Source organism: Amblyomma americanum, chromosome 10, assembly GCF_052857255.1.
Source record: "Amblyomma americanum isolate KBUSLIRL-KWMA chromosome 10, ASM5285725v1, whole genome shotgun sequence".
NCBI classification, from domain to species: domain Eukaryota; kingdom Metazoa; phylum Arthropoda; class Arachnida; order Ixodida; family Ixodidae; genus Amblyomma; species Amblyomma americanum.
Window position 1 is genome coordinate 39671021 of NC_135506.1, and position 11122 is coordinate 39682142.

Sequence of the window (11122 nt, forward strand, 5' to 3'; positions counted from 1 at the left end):
TGTAAAATCTACCTCGAAAACACAGAAAGACGTGTTATTTCTATGTTGAAGAATATTTAAGCATGACACGCCAATCTGTTGTTATCGATTGCTCAAAGTCATCAATTGGTCATGTCAAGTTTCAAATCACCCAGAGCCTCTTTTCTGGGCTTACATCACTTCTATTTTACATAAATGACATTTCCACTAATATGACGTCTACCCTAGGCTCCTTGCCGAAGACCTAGCTGTCTCTCGCCCCTTACATAATTCTTCCGATTGCCTGAAGTTGCAGTTTGATCTAGACAAACTGGAGGAATTGTGCCAAGCTTGGCATATCAACATTAACACAAGAAACTATAAGCTCATAAGATTTAATAAATGCGTCGAAATATAGCTTTTTAAACACATAATTGCCAACGAAGTAAGAATCACGAGATCCCTATAAGCATACTTGGGTGCCTACCTAACACGCAATATAGTGGACTGTTCACACTGAAAACATGCTAGCAAGCACATACAGAACACTCGGAATCATTTGTCGCCCACTTCATCACGCAAGCAAGGGCTCAAAGCTTCTTGCTTATACTTCATTAGTCCGCTCTAGTTTAGAGTATGCGTCGTTAGTATGGAGTTCTATTCACGTATATTGCCACCTAGTGTTGCCAGGTGGCGCAAGCTGTCCGCGAAGACGATGAGGTTGCGATCGTGCTATCGCGGATCGGCCGCCATTACCGTCTCCTCTTGCCGACTCCAGCTGTTGAAGCGTCTCTCCGTGAGAACTCCGTGACAATTTGGTGGAGGTGCTGGGTACGAGTATCCCATGCAAGAAACCCCTCCAGGGAGCCGTGCCGCCAGCCCTGCGCCGATTGACACCCCGGTACACCGCTTCAGCCGGAGGCTGCAGGGACTTTCACCGGAGCTTGGACCACTCGCGACAGTCATGATACCAGCCACCGGTATTCTCACGCAAGCTGCCGGTGCTACACCTGCCCACTATACCTTGCAGACCCCGCGGGTTCCCAAGGCCTTCCACGGGGACCTTTTCGAAGACGTGGAGGACTGGTTCCTTCACTTCGAGCGTGTGGCTGCTTATAACCAGTGGGACGACGCCGCGAAACTAAGAAACGTCTACTTTAGCCTTGAGGATGGCGCCCGCACGTGGTTTGAGAACCGTGAGGAAGTTCTAACTTCCTGGCGAGAGTTTCGCCGTCGCCTGCTGGAGGCCTACACCAGCGCGGATCGCCGCGAAAGAGCGGAGCGGGCAATCCAGTCCCGCGTCCAGCTACCGAACGAAAGCGTACAAATGTACGTCGAGGACATGACGCGGCTCTTCAGGAGAGCTGATCCTGCCATGCCTGAAGAGAAGAAACTTCGGCACTTAATGCGAGGCGTCAAAGAGCAGCTGTTCGCAGGCCTCGTGCGCAGCCCACCATCTACAGTTGCTGCATTTCTTTCGGAAGCCACAACGATGGAGAAGGTCCTGCAACAGCGTTGCGCCAGTTACGACCGGCCCGTGCATGCTGCTGCAGTCACATCATCGTTTGCCACCATCGGACAGCATCCTGATGATTTGCGGGAACTTATTCGCACAATCGTGCGTGAGGAGCTTCACAAATTTTGTAGCCCGTCGCAGCCTGCGCTCGGTTCCATCTCCGCTCTTGTACGAGAGGAGGTGCAACAGGCGTTCCGGGGCCCTGTTCCTGCGGTCGACGTACCACCTCTGCCTGGGGACTACCACCGTCCGACGTACGCCGAAGTTGCAAGGCGTCCGGCTCCCGCTTCGCCGCCACCAATTCCCGCCACGCCTCAAGCCCCGCGGCCCTCTGTGCAACCGGTGCAGTACTTCGAGGATCGTCGAGCACACCTCCGAAAGGCCGACGTTTGGCGTACACCTAACCGACGACCGCTCTGTTTTCACTGCGGAGAGCCAGGTCATCTTTATCGAAATTGTTATTACCGACGCATCGGCATCCAAGGCTTCCGCACCGACTCACCGAGACCCCGTCAAGGTGAACGACCCCCTGAAATTGAAGAATTCCTTGCGGACCAGCGCAATCCATCCCGAGTGCAGCGGCAGTCGCGCTCACCCTCACCGAGGCGCTCTTCCCCGACACCTCCCGGCTTCTCGCGAGCGGCACCGGGCCGATCGCCAAGTCCTCGTCGGGAAAACTGAAACCAGCGACCTTCGGGGGCGAGGTCACTGGGGGGCGCTGTGCTGAAGACCTCCCGTCGTCGCCGCTACAATCCGACAAAAACCCGCCGACGCCATCACCAGAGTTAAAAAACCGCGTTTCTTTAGAAATACCCGTTCTTATCGATGGTCGCAGAGTAAGCGCATTAGTTGATACCGGGGCCGATTATTCGATCTTAAGTGGACAACTGGCGACTATTCTGAAAAAAGTGATTACCCCTTGGCCTGGCGCGCACCTTCGAACTGCCGGCGGTCATCTGGTTACGCCCAAGGGTATGTGCACTGCTCGCGTTCAGATCAGCAACAAGTCCACGTTCGTCGTCAGCTGCATCGTCCTGGGCGAGTGTTCTCGGGACCTAATCCTCGGCATCGACTTTCTGCGGGAGTATGGAGCAATTATCGATCTGCGCAACCGAATCGTCATGTTTTCCACAGAGCAAGCCGCCGAACTCGACAACTCCTGCCAACGCAGTGCCGCACTTCGAGTTTTCGCCGACAGCGTCACACTTCCGCCCCGTAGCAGTGTTTTGATTGAAGGCGCCTGTGCTGAGTTGCACGACGCTGAAGCAGTCGCCGAGGCTAATCATTCGCTCCTCCTGACTCAAGGCATCTGCGCCGCTCGAAGCTTACTAACAATTCGCGCTGGCCGGTCTGCGATCCTTGTTACAAATTTTTCTCCAGAGCACCGGCACCTTTTCTCTGGAACTGCGATCGCTACCGCTGAAGCTGTTGTGGATGTTCCGATCTGCTTTGCGTTCGCGGCAGCGGCCCCTGACGACCAATCATCGCGCGCCACTGACGACCAATCTGTTCCGAATGTCGACATTAACTGCAACCTCCCCGAAGGAAAGCGCCTGGCCTTAGAGCACTTGCTATTGGAGTATAAACAGTGTTTCGCTTCTTCGTCGAAAGTTCGTCAAACGCCCCTAACGCAACACCGGATCATTACGTATGACGACGCTCGCCCTATCCGCCAGCAGCCTTATCGTGTTTCCGCCAAAGAACGGGAAGTAATCCAAAAGCAAGTTCAGGAGATGATTGACGACGGTGTAGTTCAACCTTCCCAAAGCCCGTGGTCTTCGCCTGTTGTCCTTGTTAAAAAGAAGGATGGAACACTTCGATTCTGCGTGGACTACCGTAAATTAAACAATGTGACTAAAAAGGACGTCTACCCGTTGCCCCGCATTGATGACTCACTGGACAGATTACGGCGTGCTAAGTATTTTTCATCCATTGACCTGAAGAGCGGTTATTGGCAAATTGAAGTGGACGAACGGGACCGCGAAAAAACTGCCTTCGTTACACCAGATGGCCTCTATGAATTCAAAGTGCTGCCTTTTGGCTTGTGCTCTGCGCCAGCGACGTTTCAACGGATGATGGACACTGTCCTCACCGGCCTCAAGTGGCAAAGTTGTCTTGTATACCTGGACGACGTTGTCGTTTTTTCAGAAACTTTTGAACAGCATCTCGTGCGCCTGCGAACTGTCCTCAGAGCCCTCCATTCCGCTGACCTTACGCTGAAGCCCCAGAAGTGCCACTTCGGTTACACAGAGCTCAAGTTCCTCGGTCACGTTGTGAGCGCCGACGGAGTTCGACCCGACCCCGACAAGACAGCCGCCGTCGCCAATTTTCCTACTCCGACTGACAAGAAAGCTGTCCAGCGTTTTCTGGGTCTCTGTGCATATTACCGACGGTTTATTGCGGACTTCTCAAAGATTGCAGAGCCGTTGACGCGCCTCACCAGGAGCAACACCTCCTTCGTTTGGACAATAGACCAAGAGACGGCTTTCTCTTCGCTCCGCCAACGCCTTCAGACATCTCCCGTTCTTGCACACTTCGACGAAGAGGCCGACACCGAGATCCACACCGACGCCAGCAATATCGGTCTTGGAGCTGTCCTTGTCCAACACCAAGAGGGCATTGAGAGAGTTATAGCCTATGCTAGCCGTACTCTCTCCCGCGCCGAACGCAATTACTCTACGTCAGAGAAGGAATGCCTTGCTGTCGTGTGGGCCACCATGAAATTTCGTCCTTACCTTTACGGCCGCGCATTCAAAGTCGTAACCGACCACCACTGCCTATGCTGGCTGGCTAATTTGCGAGACCCGTCTGGACGATTGGCCCGCTGGAGTTTACGGCTCCAAGAATTCGACATTACCATCGTATATAAGTCGGGCCGTAAACACGAAGACGCCGACACGCTGTCGCGTGCACCACTCGACTCTTCCGGTCCCGAAATCGACGACGACAGCGGTTTCCTCGGTATTCTTAATGCATCGGACATAATAGCCCGGCAGCGGGCTGACTCGGACCTCCGACCGCTGATTGACAACCTTGAAGGTCACGCCATGCCTCTACCACGACACTTCGCTCGACGTCTCGGCTCTTTCTGTTTGCGCGAAGGTATCGTATACAAAAAGAACTCGAGAGGCCAAGAAAGAGCTTACCTTCTGGTACTTCCGGCCGATCTTCGCGCCGACATTTCATTGGCATGCCACGACGAGCCCACTTCAGGCCATCTGGGTTTTTCCCGGACGCTCGCCAGGATACGCAACATGTACTACTGGCCCGGACTCTCGGACGATGTCCAAAGGTACGTAAAAAGCTGCCGTGAATGCCAGCGCCGGAAGACGCCACCGCTTAAGCCGGCGGGTTTTCTCAAGCCCGTTACTACACCCCGCTCTCCGTTCGATCAAATAGGAATGGACCTTCTCGGTCCTTTTCCGTTGTCACTCTCAGGAAACAAGTGGATCATAGTCGCTACTGACTATTTGACTCGCTACGCCGAGACCAAGGCGATACCCTGTGCCACAGCTTCAGAGGTCGCCGACTTTTTCATGCAAAACATCGTCTTGCGGCACGGAGCCCCTTCGTGCGTTATTACCGACAGAGGCACAGCGTTTACAGCGCAGCTAATCGACCATATATTTACGTTGAGCTGCACTAGCCATCGCAAGACCACAGCTTATCATCCGCAGAGCAATGGGCTAACCGAACGCTTAAACAAGACCATTGCGGACATGCTGTCAATGTACGTAGACGTTCAGCACAAAACTTGGGATGAGGTGCTACCGTACGTCACATTTGCGTACAACACGGCCCTCCAGGAGACTCCACGCTTTACTCCCTTTCGTCTTGTATATGGACGTGAAGTCCAGAGCATGCTTGACGCGATGCTACCATGCCTCGATGACGACCAACTCGCACCCGATGTTCATGAAATTGCCCAACGCGCTGAAGAAGCCCGTCAGCTTGCCCGCGTACACATCGGCCAGCAGCAGGGCACTGATGCGCGCCGTTACAACCTTCGACACCGACAGGTCGACTACAATCCCGGTGAACAAGTTTGGGTGTGGACACCTGTCCGCCGCCAGGGTTTGTCCGAGAAACTACTCTGCCGGTACTTTGGCCCCTATAAAGTGCTACGGCGTATCAGTGATGTTACCTATGAAGTGGTTCCCGATGGTGCCGCGCAACCGAGACGTCGACAGCCCACCAGCTCTGACATTGTGCACGTTGTGCGGCTTAAGCCGTACTATGCCCGATAACGGCTTAGCGGCCCTCCGTTGTGACCACTGCGATGCCCTTCTTTTTCGGAGGGGGGAATAATGCCACCTAGTGTTGCCAGGTGGCGCAAGCTGTCCGCGAAGACGATGAGGTTGCGATCGTGCTATCGCGGATCGGCCGCCATTACCGTCTCCTCTTGCCGACTCCAGCTGTTGAAGCGTCTCTCCGTGAGAACTCCGTGACAATATTTTATGACAAGCTAGAATTCCTACAAAATAAGTCTGCCCGTTTTATCTCGTACCATCACTCACCTAGCCAGAGTGTTTCTCAAATTAAAATGAAGCTCAATCTGTTTTCTTTGGGTAGCAAGCGTAAAATTTCTCGCCTTAAGTTCATTCATTAGATTTATCACAATCCGACTACCAATACAGCATCGCTTATTACACCAGCCTCTCGATTTTATCCTCGTATTGACCATAACTAAGGTTGGACCATCGTTCTCACGCATTGACGTAAATCGCTTGTAATTTTTACACTTAGCCGTCAACGAAGAGAACCGGTTACCGAAAAAGATTGCCGAGACTACGATCCCTGAAAAGTTAAGTTCACAACTTCAGGATTGTGTCGCAGCTAGTACATCAAAAAAGAGGTCCGCGTTTTTATTTTTGTCTTGAATGTTACACGAGTAGGTTCTTCAAAGTGTTTAGAGTTCGTCAGTAGATATATGCTGTTTAGCTTTCATATTTGCTTTGAATCGTAAATATATGTACCTACAAAGAATTGCGATTGTCGTTATTTTTGTAATAATGTTTACTTCCTCTTGTGTTTTGATGTTTTCTCCCCGCCTCCCCTCCTCCCAATGTAATGCACTGTTATGGGCACTTAGAGTAAATAAATGAAATGAAGTGTGACTTACAAGCTATTCCAAATTTAACGCCAATCATTGCAAGGCGTACCGCTAGGTGAAGAAGAAAAAAATGTTTTAAAGAATGAAGCGAATGAGCAGTAATTCCTTTCCAAAACCGCTTGGAAGACTGAATTTGACTGATTAACACGGCCGGCACAAAATAACCGTGATTTATTCTGGGCATTAAATGTTCTTTCACGACCATTAGCTCCCTCCCTTCCTTCCAACTAGTACGATCAGCGACGTGCGTCGCGAGTGCCATCTTCACTAGCCGGACGAAGTTTAATACAAGGAACGGGACTTTTCCAATGCTATTTAAATACCCGTATATGCAGCTCGCGGCGGTCGATTTGTTTAAGCAACGTTTTTAATCCCGTTTCTCCTCCGAATTTTTGCCAGACATCTGCTTCGCTTCACTTCCCGTAAAATCCAATCTTTTACCCTGAAAGGCCTCGTGCTTTCTGTGACAGAATTACGCGTCGCTCATCGGTCCCTTATTTTTCCCTTCGATTCTGATTCGATATTTCCTCGAATCATTGTACTGTTTGTTCATGCCCGAAATCAGCAGGAACTCCACTTTATCATTTCCTTGTGACGCAGGATGCGACCAACCCTATCTCGAATGGTTGTTGCCACACGCACCTGCCTCCACTTTATTCCAGATTGCTGTGTCTGCTTTAACACCAGACCTCGTTCGTTCCTTGCCTGCTTTCAATTAAGCGCGGCCAAGAGCGGCAGGCATTCTGTTCGACTATCACACCGGGCACGCTTGTTGCTACATCGCCGCCGAGCCATTCAATTCTCTGTGGGCGCAAGTTTCTCCAATAAAGAGTTGCGTTTGGAAGCCTTTCGCTTTTTCTTCCGGCTAGCCCGTCTGCCGTCACCACTAAGGGACAATATTTAAGCCTAGAGTTTTCTCTCTCTTCGATGTTTCTCTTATTTGTCGGCCAAATATCGGAGATTCGTCTGTCAGTGAATCCAACGTGCGCTCAAGAGGACGTTTTTGCAAGCTTTGCTAGTTTTCATGGTTCAGATGCGCTCTGGAGCATTGATTCTGTGGTCGGCCTACGCAGAATCTCCCCTGCTTTAAAATTCATGGTAAACGTGCTGGTCGGTAGCGGTAGCCTCGTGGGGAATAAAGTCTCGTTTCAATATTGTGTAAGGGAATAAACTAGATATATGGAAAAAAATCCCTGTCGTTTGAAACCATTCGATGTGGAAACGAAGAGCTAGACAGACACACGCCTTCGATAGAATTTTGAATCTTAGATACGGGCGATGAAAGCTTTCGTACAAAGGCCAATTGCAAAACGAGAAGCAAACGACAAACGAGAAGAAGTGACAGAGGAGAGCGGATTTTTGAATTCTTTATTTATTTACTATTTATTATTGATACCCTCAGTACCAAAGGCATTTAAGAGGGGAGTGTTTATGAATGATACAAGCCTCATGTTCCTGTTTATACGATTCAGTAAAAAAAGTAAGCATATGTAGTAAGCTCGAGATAAAAGAACAAACAAAGGTAACAATGATAAACAAAGGCAATGAAGAATAATATGTACATTTCTTCTGAGCCTTAGCATACAATGTTAGCTAAACTGTTAAGGAAGCGCAGGTTGTCTTGAATGCTGGCTGTTGATGCGGCAAGGTCGTTCCAATCTGCTGATGTACGGGGAAATAACGACTGTAAACAAGCTTTTTCTTTCGTATGACGTTATGCCAGACTGCGAGCATGATATAGCCGTGGAGAGATGAAAGACAAAAGGAGGTATGGAGGAGGGGGGCTATTTCGTCGCGTATATTGGGCAAGTTTTTAAAAATTTTCTTAAATAAACATAACCGTGAAAATTTTTGGCTGGAGGCTAAAGGCGGAGGGCTAAACGTGTTTTTCATGGAGGTGACACTTGCAGTACGATTAATGTTACGGAGAATGGAATGGCCGGTGTTATTTTGCGTGAGCTCAATAATAATAATAATAATAATAATAATAATAATAATAATTGATTTTTAGGGAAAGGAAATGGCGCAGTATCTGTCTCATATATCGTTGGACACCTGAACCGCGCCGTAAGTGAAGGGATAAAGATGGGAGTGAAAGAAGAAAGGAAGAAAGAGGTGCCGTAGTGGAGGGCTCTGGAATAATTTCGACTACCTGGGGATCTTTAACGTGCACTGGCATCGCACAGCACACGCACGTCTTAGCGTTTTTCCTCGATAAAAACGCAGCCGCCGCGGTCGGGTTCGAACCCGGGAACTCCGGATCGGTATGAGCTCAAGCGCATTAATTGAATTTGTGTAGCTGGGGTTCCAAATTGCTGATGCGTATTCTAGTTTGCTACGGACAAGGGTTTTATATAACATGAATTTTAAGGTTCTAGGAGAATTGGTAATGAAAGCAGCACTGCATGCATTGGTGAGAAAAAATAATCACTTTTCCATGGAATGACGTGGGTTTCGATGGACGTACTGTTTCATGCTGGTTATGAGTTCAGTCACGCAGAATTTCTTCCGTGTTCAAATTGAATCGCAAAGTGAAATATATAAATTGCTTTGTAAAAGTGTTATAATGCGAAAGCATCACAAGTCCCATTATGATAAAAGCCGATGGCGTGCGTCAGCTTGTTAGTGTGTGTGTTCTCGGGCGGCACTGATAATTCCAGTGATGGCAGAAAAAATAGGGTGACGTCACCAAGCGGCTGCAGGATGCACACAGCAAGCTGAGCACCCTCACTTCAAACAGTCAAATGCATGCTGCTCTTCCGTCCCTACTCCCCACTAGCCGGCCTCAATGAGGCGCCAGATTTCACGACTACATTCGTACCCTCGCCACACGCGCAACAAGAAATGACAGTGAATGCTTAATGCCTTAAGTTTGTCAATGCTCTTATTTCCGGAGTTGGTGCCAGACTTGCAGATTTAATGTCATTATACGAACGTCACGAAGACGATTACGCTTTTAAGCAAGCCAAAAACTTCACCTGATTATAGGCAGAGCTGTGAGCGCAAAATGTCGGCAATCTTGTCCAAATCTAAGATGACAATTGTTTTGGCGGAAATGCCAGTGCTCTTGGTTGACAAGTCGAAACAGTAGCCATTAAGTCACGTTTCGGCATACAAGACGAGAGTATGTTTCAAAAGTTCCGATGAAAATGGCGGCATTCCGATCGAAAATGCAAAGATCAATAACTTGACCTTGAGTTTTAGATAACCCCTTTGCTGTTCGATAGGAAGTGGTTGCTAATAAAAGGGGCATGCTTTTATCCTTGTTAAATGGTAATGAAAGCACGCATTTCTTGGGCGAATGAGTTGTGTAGAACTAAGTAGGTTTTGAACGGCAGTGAGGATCACGCCGTTAAATTTGTGCCTTTGGCACCCAATAAATTTCATTAAAATTGGAGCCAGGTAGAATTTTGGCATTAAATTTGTCCGTGTGGCATCGGTATAAGGCACTATGAGAACAAAAAGTAGCCTCTTGTATTGAAAATGCACCTGCGCAGATATTTACATCATATGCCTTGCAAAGATACAAAGATGAAAGAACAGACAGAACTGTACACTATTTTTCGCATGACAAAACAAAACCATAAAACGCCACAGTCCGCTTTTTTCTCCATTTCGCGCCGTGTAGAAAAACAGAAAAGTGGAGCACAGTGCGCCGTGGAAGACGTCAACAAAAAGCGACGTGAAACTCAATACACAACTTTCATCTTCGCCGCATGTCCTGAACTTTGCTTTGTATTCATTTAGACCCTGTACGCAACGGAAACAATTAAACCACACAAACTGGCAATGTTACAGCTTTCGTTGCAGTTTCCCTTACCTCATAGATGCTCGAGACGATGTGCCCGGCACATGTACGCTGCCTTGCTGGCACCGCTGTCTTCGGAAACTGCTCTTATGCACACAGACGCTGATGCACACAAATGATGCACACAGATGATGCACTGATGATCACAGTCCCGCCGACAAGCCCGACACATTCTGGAAGCATGTTGCCCTGCCGGCAGACAACCTTTTTTTGTGCCACCATCTCATCACTGACACTGTTGAAGATCAGGTCAGTGACATCGTGTAAAGATAGGCAAACGCTTAACTAATTGGTGTCCAGACGTTCACAGCTACCGATCGCGCCTTGAAACACACAGGATCAGAGTAACGGCCGTAGCACATACAATCCCATATTTAGGGCAGACCAAGGTGCTCACGTGCTGCCTCTTGCCGCAAAGCTTCTTGCACAGCTACCACATCATATATCACTGGTCAGGCCGTCCCACTCACGAACCGTGCAGTCCTTCGAAGGCACTGCAGCGCACTCTAAAATGCCTCGCAGCTTATGCTAAGGAACGACCGCAGCGGACGCCGACATGGGAAGAAGCGTTTGCAACGGGAGAGCATTAACACCTCTTTTTGGGCTAGTTGGTGCATACTTGAATTTGAGAAAAACTAGTGCCAAACCATGCAAACCACAAGACAAGAACGAAGACGAGACACAAGCGCTAACTCACAACTCAAGAGAGCAGCTACAGCCCTCGCGC